Source organism: Lepidochelys kempii, chromosome 14 (genome assembly GCF_965140285.1).
Source record: "Lepidochelys kempii isolate rLepKem1 chromosome 14, rLepKem1.hap1, whole genome shotgun sequence".
NCBI classification, from domain to species: domain Eukaryota; kingdom Metazoa; phylum Chordata; order Testudines; family Cheloniidae; genus Lepidochelys; species Lepidochelys kempii.
In genome coordinates this window covers 36,241,565-36,252,687 of record NC_136393.1, presented here as the reverse complement: position 1 = coordinate 36,252,687, position 11,123 = coordinate 36,241,565, and the positions used below count along the sequence as shown (strand labels likewise).

The 11,123-nt window shown below is 47.0% G+C and overlaps 1 pseudogene; it reads left to right on the top strand.

The window, feature by feature from the left end:
• Nucleotides 1–9,545: 9,545 nt before the first annotated feature.
• Nucleotides 9,546–10,545, top strand: LOC140898146 (olfactory receptor 14A16-like; annotated as a pseudogene).
• The last annotated feature ends 578 nt before the right edge of the window (nt 10,546–11,123 follow it).

The following is an 11,123-nucleotide window of genomic DNA, read 5'->3' as shown; positions in this document are numbered from 1 at the left end:
TCGGATGCATCTGTAGCTCACGAAAGTTTCTGCTCAAATAAATTGGTTAGTCTCTAAGGTGCCACAAGTACTCCTGTTCTTTTTGTGAATACAGACTAACACGGCTGCTACTCTGAAACCAATTATGATCTAGAAAATTAGATGAGATGCTTCAGTCTGAGCTAAGTAGTTGCTGCTCTTCACAATTTCAAAAGAATAAAATATAAATCCAATCGAATATTAAGTCATAATCTGCTATGGCTCAGTGTGATAGGACACCTCCTAGTCTGCACGGCTCCGAGTGACACTCTGCAGTGGATCCCTATCATCCACTCATCCCGAGGTAGGTGGGAGAGGATTGTTATTCGTACTTGACAGAAGGAGAAACGAAGGCTGAGAAAGGAGCAGTGACTTGTCTTAGCTGATGCAGCCAGTCAGTAGCAGAGTTGCTCTCAAATGAGCTACAGACCAACAATTGTTCATAGGAATTATTCAGCAAGTATTTTAGAAGAACTGGAATGTTCAAGAGGATCATGAACTGCTCAGAGACAATGAATGGAGAGCAGCATCCACATTGGTCAAACATATAACTGGTTGTGACTTATTTGCTTGGTCATAAAAGAGAACAACGAAGACCAGAGTTTCCTCCCTGTCAATAGCCCCCTCCTCAGCCAATCAAGGTTGAGATTTTGAGGGGTGGGAGGCTAAGGGTTCTCATCAAATAGCCCAAAGAATGGCCCAGGTCACCACCGAGGGGATCACTCTCAAAGCACTATTCCAGTCTTACCTCTCTGTGAGGGCCTCCCACAACCCCCCCCCCCGGCCCCCGCTCCACACACAGAGCTCCTGGTGGTGGGAGAAGAGCAGAGGAAAAGGACAAAGGAAGCAAGAAGAGAAAGGTAGGAGGGAGACAGGAAAAGGGAAAACAAAAAGGAGAGACCCCAATGTCCCCAGGAATTCTAAGGGACAAAGTCCTAGGTTGGAAATAAAATGCTGCCCCCACAATCTAATGTTTTCCTTTCCTAAAAATCAGCCTGCACCTGATGGATCAGACTGAACAGGTTCCAAACCTCTCCGAGGCTCTTACCTTCTCTACAGGGATGTCTGTTTTCGAGCAAAACCACTAAAATAAAAGGAGAAAACTCCAAAGAGGGTCCTCCTTGCGCTCACGTACGTGCACATGAATTCTCTCTCAGTCCTCCAGGAGAGACCTCGAGAAGGAGACGTGCTGAAGCAAAGCCACAGGGATCTCCGAGCTTGCCCTTGTCCTGCACCCCTGTCTTGCCTGGCTGATGTCAAGATCTCTCTGTGAGATCATCGCCTCCCCACCACCTTTGTCCAATAGGCTGAGGTCCTTCCAAAGGCCCTTGTGGTGTCACTGCCACATGCACCCCTCCCTTGCAGTGCTGATGTCCTGCCCATGTCCAGCCATGCTGGATGTTTGAGCTGCTTCCCCTGGATCACCCCACTCAATGACTCTTCCTTGTGGGGATTACACTGACTACACAGTAGAACACAGAGGTTCTTCCCCAGGCCGCAATTAGGTTTTCACAAGTTAGTAGACTTTGTGGCCAGAAGGAACCGTTAGAGCATTTAATCTGATCCCCTGCGTATCCTAAGGCCTCCTGTATGTCAGAAGAGCTGGGCTTTTCTTTTACTCAAACATTTTCCAGAGAGGCATCTAGTCTTTATTCGAAGAGCTCAAGAGATGGAGAAGCCATCATTTCTCTTGGTAGTTTGTTCCAATGACGAATCACCCTCGTACAAATCTGTGTCTTATTGTCATTATACTTTTTCTGATTTCTGCTTCCATCCATGGGGTCTTGTCATGCCTTTCTCTGCTACATAAAAGAGCCCTTTTATACTCAACATTTTCTCTCCATGAAGTCAAGCAACTCACCTCTCATTCTTCTTTTGTAAATACTAAACAGATTGAGCTTTTTCAATGTCTCATTAGAAGGCATCATCCCCATCACTCAATTATGAATCTTTTCTGTACCCTCTCCAATTGTTTTAACATAATATTCAAAATGTGGACACAAGAACTAGATTCAACACTCCAACATCAGTCTCACCAATGCTGTTTCACTTCCCTTTCCATACTCACTACTCTATCCATCCAAGAATGGCTTTAACCTTTTTCACCACAGTTTCACATTGACAGACCATGCTGAGCAGCTCGTCCACTATGGCCCCCAAATCCTTTTCAGAGTCACTGCTTTCCAGCGGATTGTCCCCAGTTCTGTAGGGTGCCGCCTGACTCCTTTGTTTCTGGAGGTATGGGGTTGCATTTGGCTTTATTAAAACCTAATTATTTCATAAGTATTTTAGAAGAACTAGCCCATTACAGAGAGAATCATGAATTACTCCAAGACAATGAATGGAGAAAAGCGGCAAGAGCAATCAAATACATGTTTGGTTATGGCTTATTTTCTTGGTCTTAAAAAAGGGTAACAAGGACCTGACCCTCCTCCCTCACAGTAGCCCCAAGCTCCCTCAATCAGCCTTGAGACTCTGAGAAGCAGAAAGCAGAGTTCTCACCACATGTCCCAGGTCACCACCGGAGGGAGTCACTCTGAGAGCACCATTCCAGCCACATGTCTTTGGAAGGGCCTCCCACAGTGGGAGTTGGACTGCAACCCCCCCATCCCCTCCATCCCCAACTCCACATGCATAGACAGGTCCTGGTGGTTAAAGGAAAGCAGGGGAAAAGGACAAAGATGCAAGAGAAGTCAAGAAAGGAAAGACAGGAAAAGGGAAAACAAAAAGGAGAAACCCCAATGTCCCCAGTAATTCTAAGGGACAATGTCCCCGGTTGGAAATAAAATGCTGCCCCCACAATCTAGTGTTTTCCTTTCCTAAACATCAGCTGGGACCTGATGGATCAGACTGAACAGGTTCCAAACCTCTCTGAGGCTCTTACCTTCTCTACAGGGACGTTTGTTTTCGAGCAAAACCACTAAAGGAAAAGGAGAAAACTCAGAAGAGGGTCCTCCTTGCGCTCACGTACGTGCAAGTGAATGCTCTCTCAGTCCTCCAGGAGAGATCCCGAGAAGGAGACGTGCTGAAGCAAAGCCACAGGGATCTCCGAGCTTGCCCCTGTCCTGCACCCCTGTCCTGCCTGGCTGATGTCAAGATTTCTCTGTGAGGTCATCGCCTCCCCATCATCTTTGTCCAATAGGCTGAGGTCCTGCCAAAGGCCCTTGTGATGTCACTGCCACACCCACCCCTCTCCTGCAGTGCTGATGTCTTGTCCCTGTCCAGTCACATTGGATGTTTCGACCGCTTCCCCTGGATCACCCCTCTCAATGAGCATTCATTGTGGGCTCAAGCCGAACATAGTAAAACATCAGAGGCTTCTCCCCATGCTATGCTCAGTTTTTCATAAATTAGCAGACTTTATGGACAGAAGAGACAATTGGAGCATGTCCTCTGACCCCCTGCATATCATATGCTTTCTGTAGAGCATAGTAGCCAGTTTTTGACTAAACACGTTCCAGAAAGGCATCTCGTCTTCATTAGAAGACATCAAGAGGTGGGGAATTCCCACCACTTCCCTTTCTAGTTTGTTCCTTCAGTGATTCATCCTCACTGTTGAATACGTGTGCCCTCTTTCAAATATGAATTAGTCTCTTTTGAGTTTCCAGCCACTGGGTCTTGTTATGCTTTTCTCTGCTAGATTAATGAGCCCTTTCCTACCCGATATTTTCTCTCCAAGAAGTCACTTCAACACTTCAATGACGTTGCCTCCCGATCTTTTTTATCATCTAAACAGGCTGAGCTTTTTCAATAGCTCGCTAGCAGGCATTTTTCTCCAGCCCTCAAAACGTTTCACTGCTTTTTGCTGCCCCATCTCCAATATTTCAACATCTTTTTTCAAAGATGGACGCCAAAACTGGATGCAGTATTCCATGATCAGTCTTCCTCATGGTGTGTCACCTCCCTATGCTCCTCACTGCTCTTTTCATACATCTAATGATGGCTTTAGCCCCGTTCACCACAGTGTCACCCTGGGTGCTCATGTTGAATGGCTTGCCCAGCATGGCCCCGAAATCCTCTTCACGCTCAGTGCTTTCCTGGATACACTTCCCCATTCTGTAGGTGTGGCCTGCATGCTTTGTTGCTAGCTATAGGACCCTTCATTTGGTTCTTTTCCAACTTGTTTTCTTTGAATGGGTCCAGTTTATCAAGGGATCCGATTGCTCTGTGTCACTGCCCTGTCCTCATCATTAATTACCACTCTGCTACTATTTTATCACCCACCAATGTTAGCAGCAGTGATTTTTTATTTGGGTTGCAGTTCTTTGATATTTATTTTCAAGAATTAGTCCTTGAGAGCCTCTTCATATCCCTAGTGCCCAGAACCTGCTCCACACAGCACAGCAAGAAAAGGCCGCTCAGCCCAGCTGTGCCCTAGGGGCTAAGCACAGAACAAACGTAGGAGCTTGTGTCATCCATAGCTTCTGAACAACATGTGCGGGTCATCGGCTTTCAAAGACACTCTAGACCAGTTGCGTAGACAGGCCCCAAATGTATCTAAGTGTCCCGCCTTGCAAAACAGGAGAGAAAAAAACAGAACCTTGATTAGCTTTATTTTATAGTCGTGGAAACTGAGGCACACAGAAGCAAAGAGATTCGCTCATGGTCAAAAAGCCAGGAAGAGAAAACGGCAGATCTGCTGATAGTCAGTCCTGGGCCCTAGCCGTGTTTGTCCTGGCCTCTCTGCTTCAGCTCCAGTAACAACCCGAGTCGAGGTTTTCTTCTTCTCCATGTCCTTTAACTTCACGGCACTGCAGAAGAAAGATATTTTTCTGACCAGCTGGCTCTAATGCATGGAGATGTCTTTCCAGAAGACGTGCTCTGGCTCAGTCCCATGTCGTAGGTTTTCTGGAGGAAGCCCTCGGTGCCGTTCTAGGGCCTGTGTTACACAGAAGATGGACAGAATGGTCCTTTCCGACCTTAATTTTTTTCTTTCGCTAGGAGGATAACGCTGGACATTTTCCCTCAATCACTTTCCTTTGGAATAATTTAAATCCAGTCCAAAGGATTTCCTCTTCCATTGTGTCTTCAGCACTTTTCCTAGCAAACAGTTACTGTTAGAGCACAGTTTCCAGTTTCAGGCTGTCCCAGGGTGAAATGGCCATGAAAGGGGTAGTAGCTCAAGTGAACCTATCCCCAGGTGAAGGGAATAAGTGCAGGGGCACATGAGAAGGAGCAGCATGTAACTAGGATCCAGGCCTGTTGGGCGATATAAGAACAGCCTGTGCTCAGCCAGGAGAGAGACCCACAATGGGAGCAGGCCTGGGAGGGGCTTGGATAATCCTTTAAAGGCAGTTTCGGTACACGGTAGTGTTGCCGGCACCCAGTGCCGAGAGGCTAAACAACAGGTGGAGTTGGTTCGCTACCCAGTGTGATATGCCCAATAATCACAACGGGGTGGAGAGCAGAAAAGTTTATTTGCAGCTGCAAAAAGGTACAGGGAGAATAGAATCTCAAATCCTGTACACAGAGCAGGAAGTTACACAGGCTTTTATACATCCTTTTTCCCAGCATACCTATCCAATAGCAAGCTGCTCTAAATATCCATATAGCCAGCCAATCCAGTTCCCAGCTAGTTCCCTTGTTCTCTGTATCATTTGTTAAACTATACATAAAGCTGCTTTATTCAGTATTGTTCTTCCATATCTGCCCTGTTTGGCCTTGCTTAGTTTCAGGCAGTCTGACTCTGCAACATATTGTTGCAGATCCTCAGCATAACTGCTGCGAGTGCCTCCAGGCGGGAGCGGGGGGCCAAGGACACTTGGGCCTAGTGCGAGGGGGCTTCATCGACACTCGTGGTCTTCCATCCCCTCGAGTTACCTAGTGGCCATGCCCCAGTGTCCCCAACAGTAGGGGTTGGAACAGCCAAGCTGCTAGGGCTGGGAGCTGGGCCTCCTGGCAGTGTCCAGGAATGGAAGCACAGCATCTGCCAGGAAGGGAGTCCCCACAGAGGGACACCGTAATCTCCCAGGGAGGGAAAACGCTCTCACTGTCATTTCTTAACCTCATGGGGTGTTCTCCTGCTCCGCCAGCCCCACCCCTATTTCAGCATCTCCAGGTGCCTGAGGGAGCAGGAACCAGAGGCCATCCTGCAGCTGGGACAGAGATGGAGGTTGATGACCTACCTGCCCGTGGTGACCACGGTGCAGGACAGCCCCCAGGACATGCGAATGCAGCTCCAGATCTGGGAGCAGCTTCCCTTTGCTAGCACGAGACCTTGCAGGTTGCGGGGAGTGAGACAGGCACTAACTTCTGGTAATCCTCAGTGGGATCGGAGGGTAATGGTTTGTAGAAAGTGGTGTTGGAGTGCTTTACAAAAACTAGACAAGCCAATTACAACACACATTTTGCTTCTCTACAAAAGAAAAAGGACACTAAACTATCTAAATTACTACATGCCACAAGGGGCCACAACAGTGGTTCCCTTAACCCACGCAGCAATATTGTTAATCTATCCAACTATACTCTTAGCTCAGCAGAAGAATCTGTCCTATCTCAGGGCCTCTCCTTCTTCCCCTCCACCCCCACGAACATGATACAGTTCTGTGGTGACCTAGAATCCTATTTTTGACATCTCCGACTCAAGGAATATTTCCAACACACCTCTGAACAAGATACAAACCCACAGAGACCTTCCTACCAAGACTACAAAAAGAAGGATTGTGGGTGGACTCTTCCTGAAGGTTGAAACAACAGACTGGACTTCTACAGAGAGTGCTTCTGCCGATGTGCATGGGCTGAAATTGTGGAAAAGCAACATCACTTGCCCCATAACATCAGCCGTGCAGAACACAATACCATCCACAGCCTCAGAAACAGCTCAGACATCATAATCAAAAAGGCTGACAAAGGAGGTGCTGTTGTCATCATGAATAGGTCGGAATATGAACAAGAGGCTGCTCGGCAGCTCTCCAACACCACTTTCTACAAGGCATTACCCTCTGATCCCACTGCAGGTTACCAAAAGAAACTACACCATCTGCTCAAGAAACTCCCTGAAAAAGCACAAGAACAAATCCACACAGACACACCCCTAGAACCCCGACCAGGGGTCTTCTATCTGCTACCCAAGATCCATAAACCTGGAAATCCTGGACGCCCCATCATCTCAGGCATTGGCACCCTGACAGCAGGATTGTCTGCTTATGTAGACTCTCTCCTCAGGCTCTATGCTTCCAGCACTGCCAGCTATCTTCGAGACACCTGAGGAAACTACAATCCATCGGTGATCTTCCTGAAAACACCATCCTGGCCACTATGGATGTAGAAGCCCTCTACACCAACATTCCACACAAAGATGGACTACAAACCATCAGAAACAGTATCCCCGATAATGTCACAGCAAACCTGGTGGCTGAACTTTGTGACTTTGTCCTCACCCATAACTATTTTACATTTGGGGACAATGTATACCTTCAAATCAGCGGCACTGCTATGGGTACCCGCATGGCCCCTCAGTAGGCCAACATTTTTATGGCTGACTTAGAACAACGCTTCCTCAGCTCTCGTCCCCTAATGCCCCTACTCTACTTGCGCTACATTGATGACATCTTCATCATCTGGACCCATGGAAAAGAAGCCCTTGAGGAATTCCACCATGATTTCAACAATTTCCATCCCACCATCAACCTCAGCCTGGTCCAGTCCACACAAGAGATCCACTTCCTGGACACTACAGTGCTAATAAGCGATGGTCACATAAACACCACCCTATACTGGAAACCTATTGACCGCTATACTATTGGCCTTGATAGAACTACCTGCCCATGGTGACCATGGTACAGGACAGCCCTCAGGACATACGAAGGCAGCTCCAGATCCGGGAGCAGCTTCCCTTTGCTGGCAGGAGACCTTGCAGGTTGAGCGGGGGTGAGACAGACGCTAACATGGGCATGGAAGTTTGGGGAACAGGACAGAGGCTGGGCCTGGGCATGGAGGGCAGGGACCTGGGAAGAAAGAGGGAAGATCAACTGCTTTCTGAATGTGGGTCAGGATTATCCCCACTTTAGAGAGTGGGAAATTGAGGTGCCACGTGGAAGCGGGATTGCCATTTGGCTGAGCGTCTGAAGAATCGCTACAGCCACAATAGAAAAGCTATTAAGTGTCAGAAGAAGATGAATCATGGAATTCAGAGTTCAGGGCTGACCAGCAAAGATGTCGTATATGCCATAAACCAGTCTGCGCTCTGCCACCTCCCTGGTCTCGGAGACAGGGGTCCATCCCTTGGACAGGGGTTAGAGAATCTTTCTCTCAGACACACAACTGTGAATAGTTTGGAAAACAAACCCTGCTTGTAATTTTGTTTGCTGGTCCTGCTAGAAACTCCACCCTCCAACCATTGTGAACCAGGACCAGGGACACCATTCCACTCTCCTGTCTACAGGTACCTGTGCACTCGCAGACATTGCAGCTGGCACATGCATTGGTGCAGGCTCTGTCACGGAGCTGGATGAATCACCCTGCTGGCCCACATACCCAGCATTCTCTCCCTGAGCAATCCGTCCCACTGTCTGCTCCACCTCTCTTCATCCAGGAACCTCTAGAGCAGTCTCTCTTGATGGATTGTGTCCTTCTCCTCCTTGGCTCTTTTGGAAGCAAAGTGCTTTTGGCTTCTCTTTGCCTCTATTGGCAAACCTCCTGCACGGTCCTCGTCCTTCTGGCCCACTGCTGGCCACTTGTAGCACCCGCAGTCCCAGGCAGCAGTCTTGGCCCAGCAGGTGTGCAAGTGTCTTCCAGTGGAAGGAAACAGAGGCTATATTCATTGTACTGCCTGGGGTGGGGGGAAGAATCCCCCACTTTGCTTTCTGTCTGTCCACGCTGTGGAAAGCTTCTAGATCACTCTTTCATAAATTCTCATGTACTCTCCTTCTCACTTCCGTCCCTGGAAGATTCACAGAGGCACAAGCATCCTGTCTTCTGACAGTGGCCAATGCCAGGTTCTCCAGAGGGAATGAATGGAACAGGTATTCATCAAGCAGCCAAAGCCTGTCTATCCTGACCCCGTTCAAGGACACACGGGAGCTGACTGGGAGTAGAACCCAGAGTTCCTGGCCTAGCTCCACACTGCTGCTGGCTGAGTATAAATGGTGTAAATGGGTGTACAGAACTTACACAGAAGACACGGGGCTGTGTTGGCATTTTAGTCTATTAGATTCATGCCCAAGTGGTAAGCTTGGTGTTGGTCGCAATGGAGGGACCTTCTTTGCAAGACCTGTTAGATTTGGAGCGTGCTTTGTTCCATCCTTCATTATGCATTTTATCAAGCCACACCTTGTGCCAAATCCTCAGATTGGGTAAAGTGATGAAGGAGGTTACACAAGCGTGATAATATTACTGATTGATTGTCAGAGGTGAGGAGCACTAAGAACACCTAGTCTTTGTAAGTGATGAGTTCTATGTACCTTTGACATTCCTAGAATGAGATATTAGGGAAAGGAGAAACAGGGCCATTCCCTCTGTCACTCTAGTCCTGATCATTGTCCTTCTCATTTCCTCCACAGCCATCACACAGTGTACCGAGGAACAAAATGTCCAACCAAACCTCCATGATCGAATTCTTTCTCCTGGGATTCTCTGATGTTCGGGAGCTGCAGATTTTACAAAGCAGTGGTGTTTCTACTGCTTTACCTGATAACCCTGTTGGGGAACCTTCTCATCATCACAGCCATAGGCCTTGACCGCCACCTTCACAACCCCATGTAATTCTTCCTGATGAATCTGTCCATTCTAGACTTTGGTTCCATCTCTGTCACCATTCCCAAATCTATGGCCAATTCCCTCATGAACACAAAATCGATTTCTTATTCTGGTTGAGATACCCAAATAATTTTTTTCTTATTCTTTGCTTCAGCAAATTTTTCCTTACTGACCATCATGCCGTACGATCGATACATCGCCATCTGCCAACCATTGCACTTGGAGACAGTAATGAACAGGAGAGCTTTCGTCCAAATGGCAGCAAGTGCCTGGATCAGTGTTATTCTCTACTCTGCAGTGCACACTGGGAATATGTTTGCAATATCCTTCTGTAGAGGCAACGTGGTGGACCAGTTCTTCTGTGAAATCCCCCAGCTCCTCCACCTCGCCTGCTCTGACTCGTATCTCAGGGAAATTGTTGTTATTTCTTTTCATGTGCTTTTAGGTTTAATCTGCTTTGCTTTTATAATTGTGTCATATGTTCAGATCTACAAAACAGTGCTGAAAATCCCTTCGGAGCAGGGCCAGCATAAAGCCCTCTCCACCTGCCTCCCTCATCTCACTGTGGTCTCCTTGTTCCTTTTCACGGGCACCTTTGCCTTCCTGAAACCAACCTCCAACTCGACCTCAGATCTGAATCTCTTGGTGGCTGTTCTCTATTCTGTGTTGCCCCCAATGATGAATCTGATCATCTACAGCATGAGAAACAAGGAAATGAAAGGTGCACTGAGTAAACTGATAGGTTGGAGGTTATTCAGCAGAATAAAATGTCTATATTTCTCCACTGATCGCGAGTTCATTCTGTGTTTCTTTATAAATAGAATCATCTGATGACATGATTGCCTTCATGAGAACATACTTTGTAATCTTTTTTATGCAGAATTGGGTATTTGCATTCATAAAAATCCAGACAAATTTAACCCAAGAAAATTATAGTTACTCTAGGTTTACATCAATGTAATTAAGATCGGAATCTATCTATCTATCTATCTATCTATCTATCTATCTATCTATCTATCTATCTATCTATCTATCTATCTATCTATCTATCTATCTATCTATCTATCTGTGTACAGCTAGACACCACCATTCTATGTGATAATCAGTAGCCCTAGCAAAGTTCCTAGTGGGTTCTCTGGCTCTTCTTTGTCAGGATAATAACGCTGACAGAGGTATCAACACATTTGTTCTTTGGTTTTTGTTTGTTTGTCAGTTGTTTAGTTTAATTTTGTTGAGTTGTTTGTTTTTATTTGTTTCTTTGTTCCAGGTGGGTTTGCAGGTGAGAAGGCCTGTTGAGACGGTGAGAGTTTAGTTTGACAGGATTTTCAATGTTTGCCTTCTCTTGAGAGTGCTCATATGTCATCTCTTTGATGGGGTTTTCTGAGTAAGCTGAAGGTTTGCTCCCCACA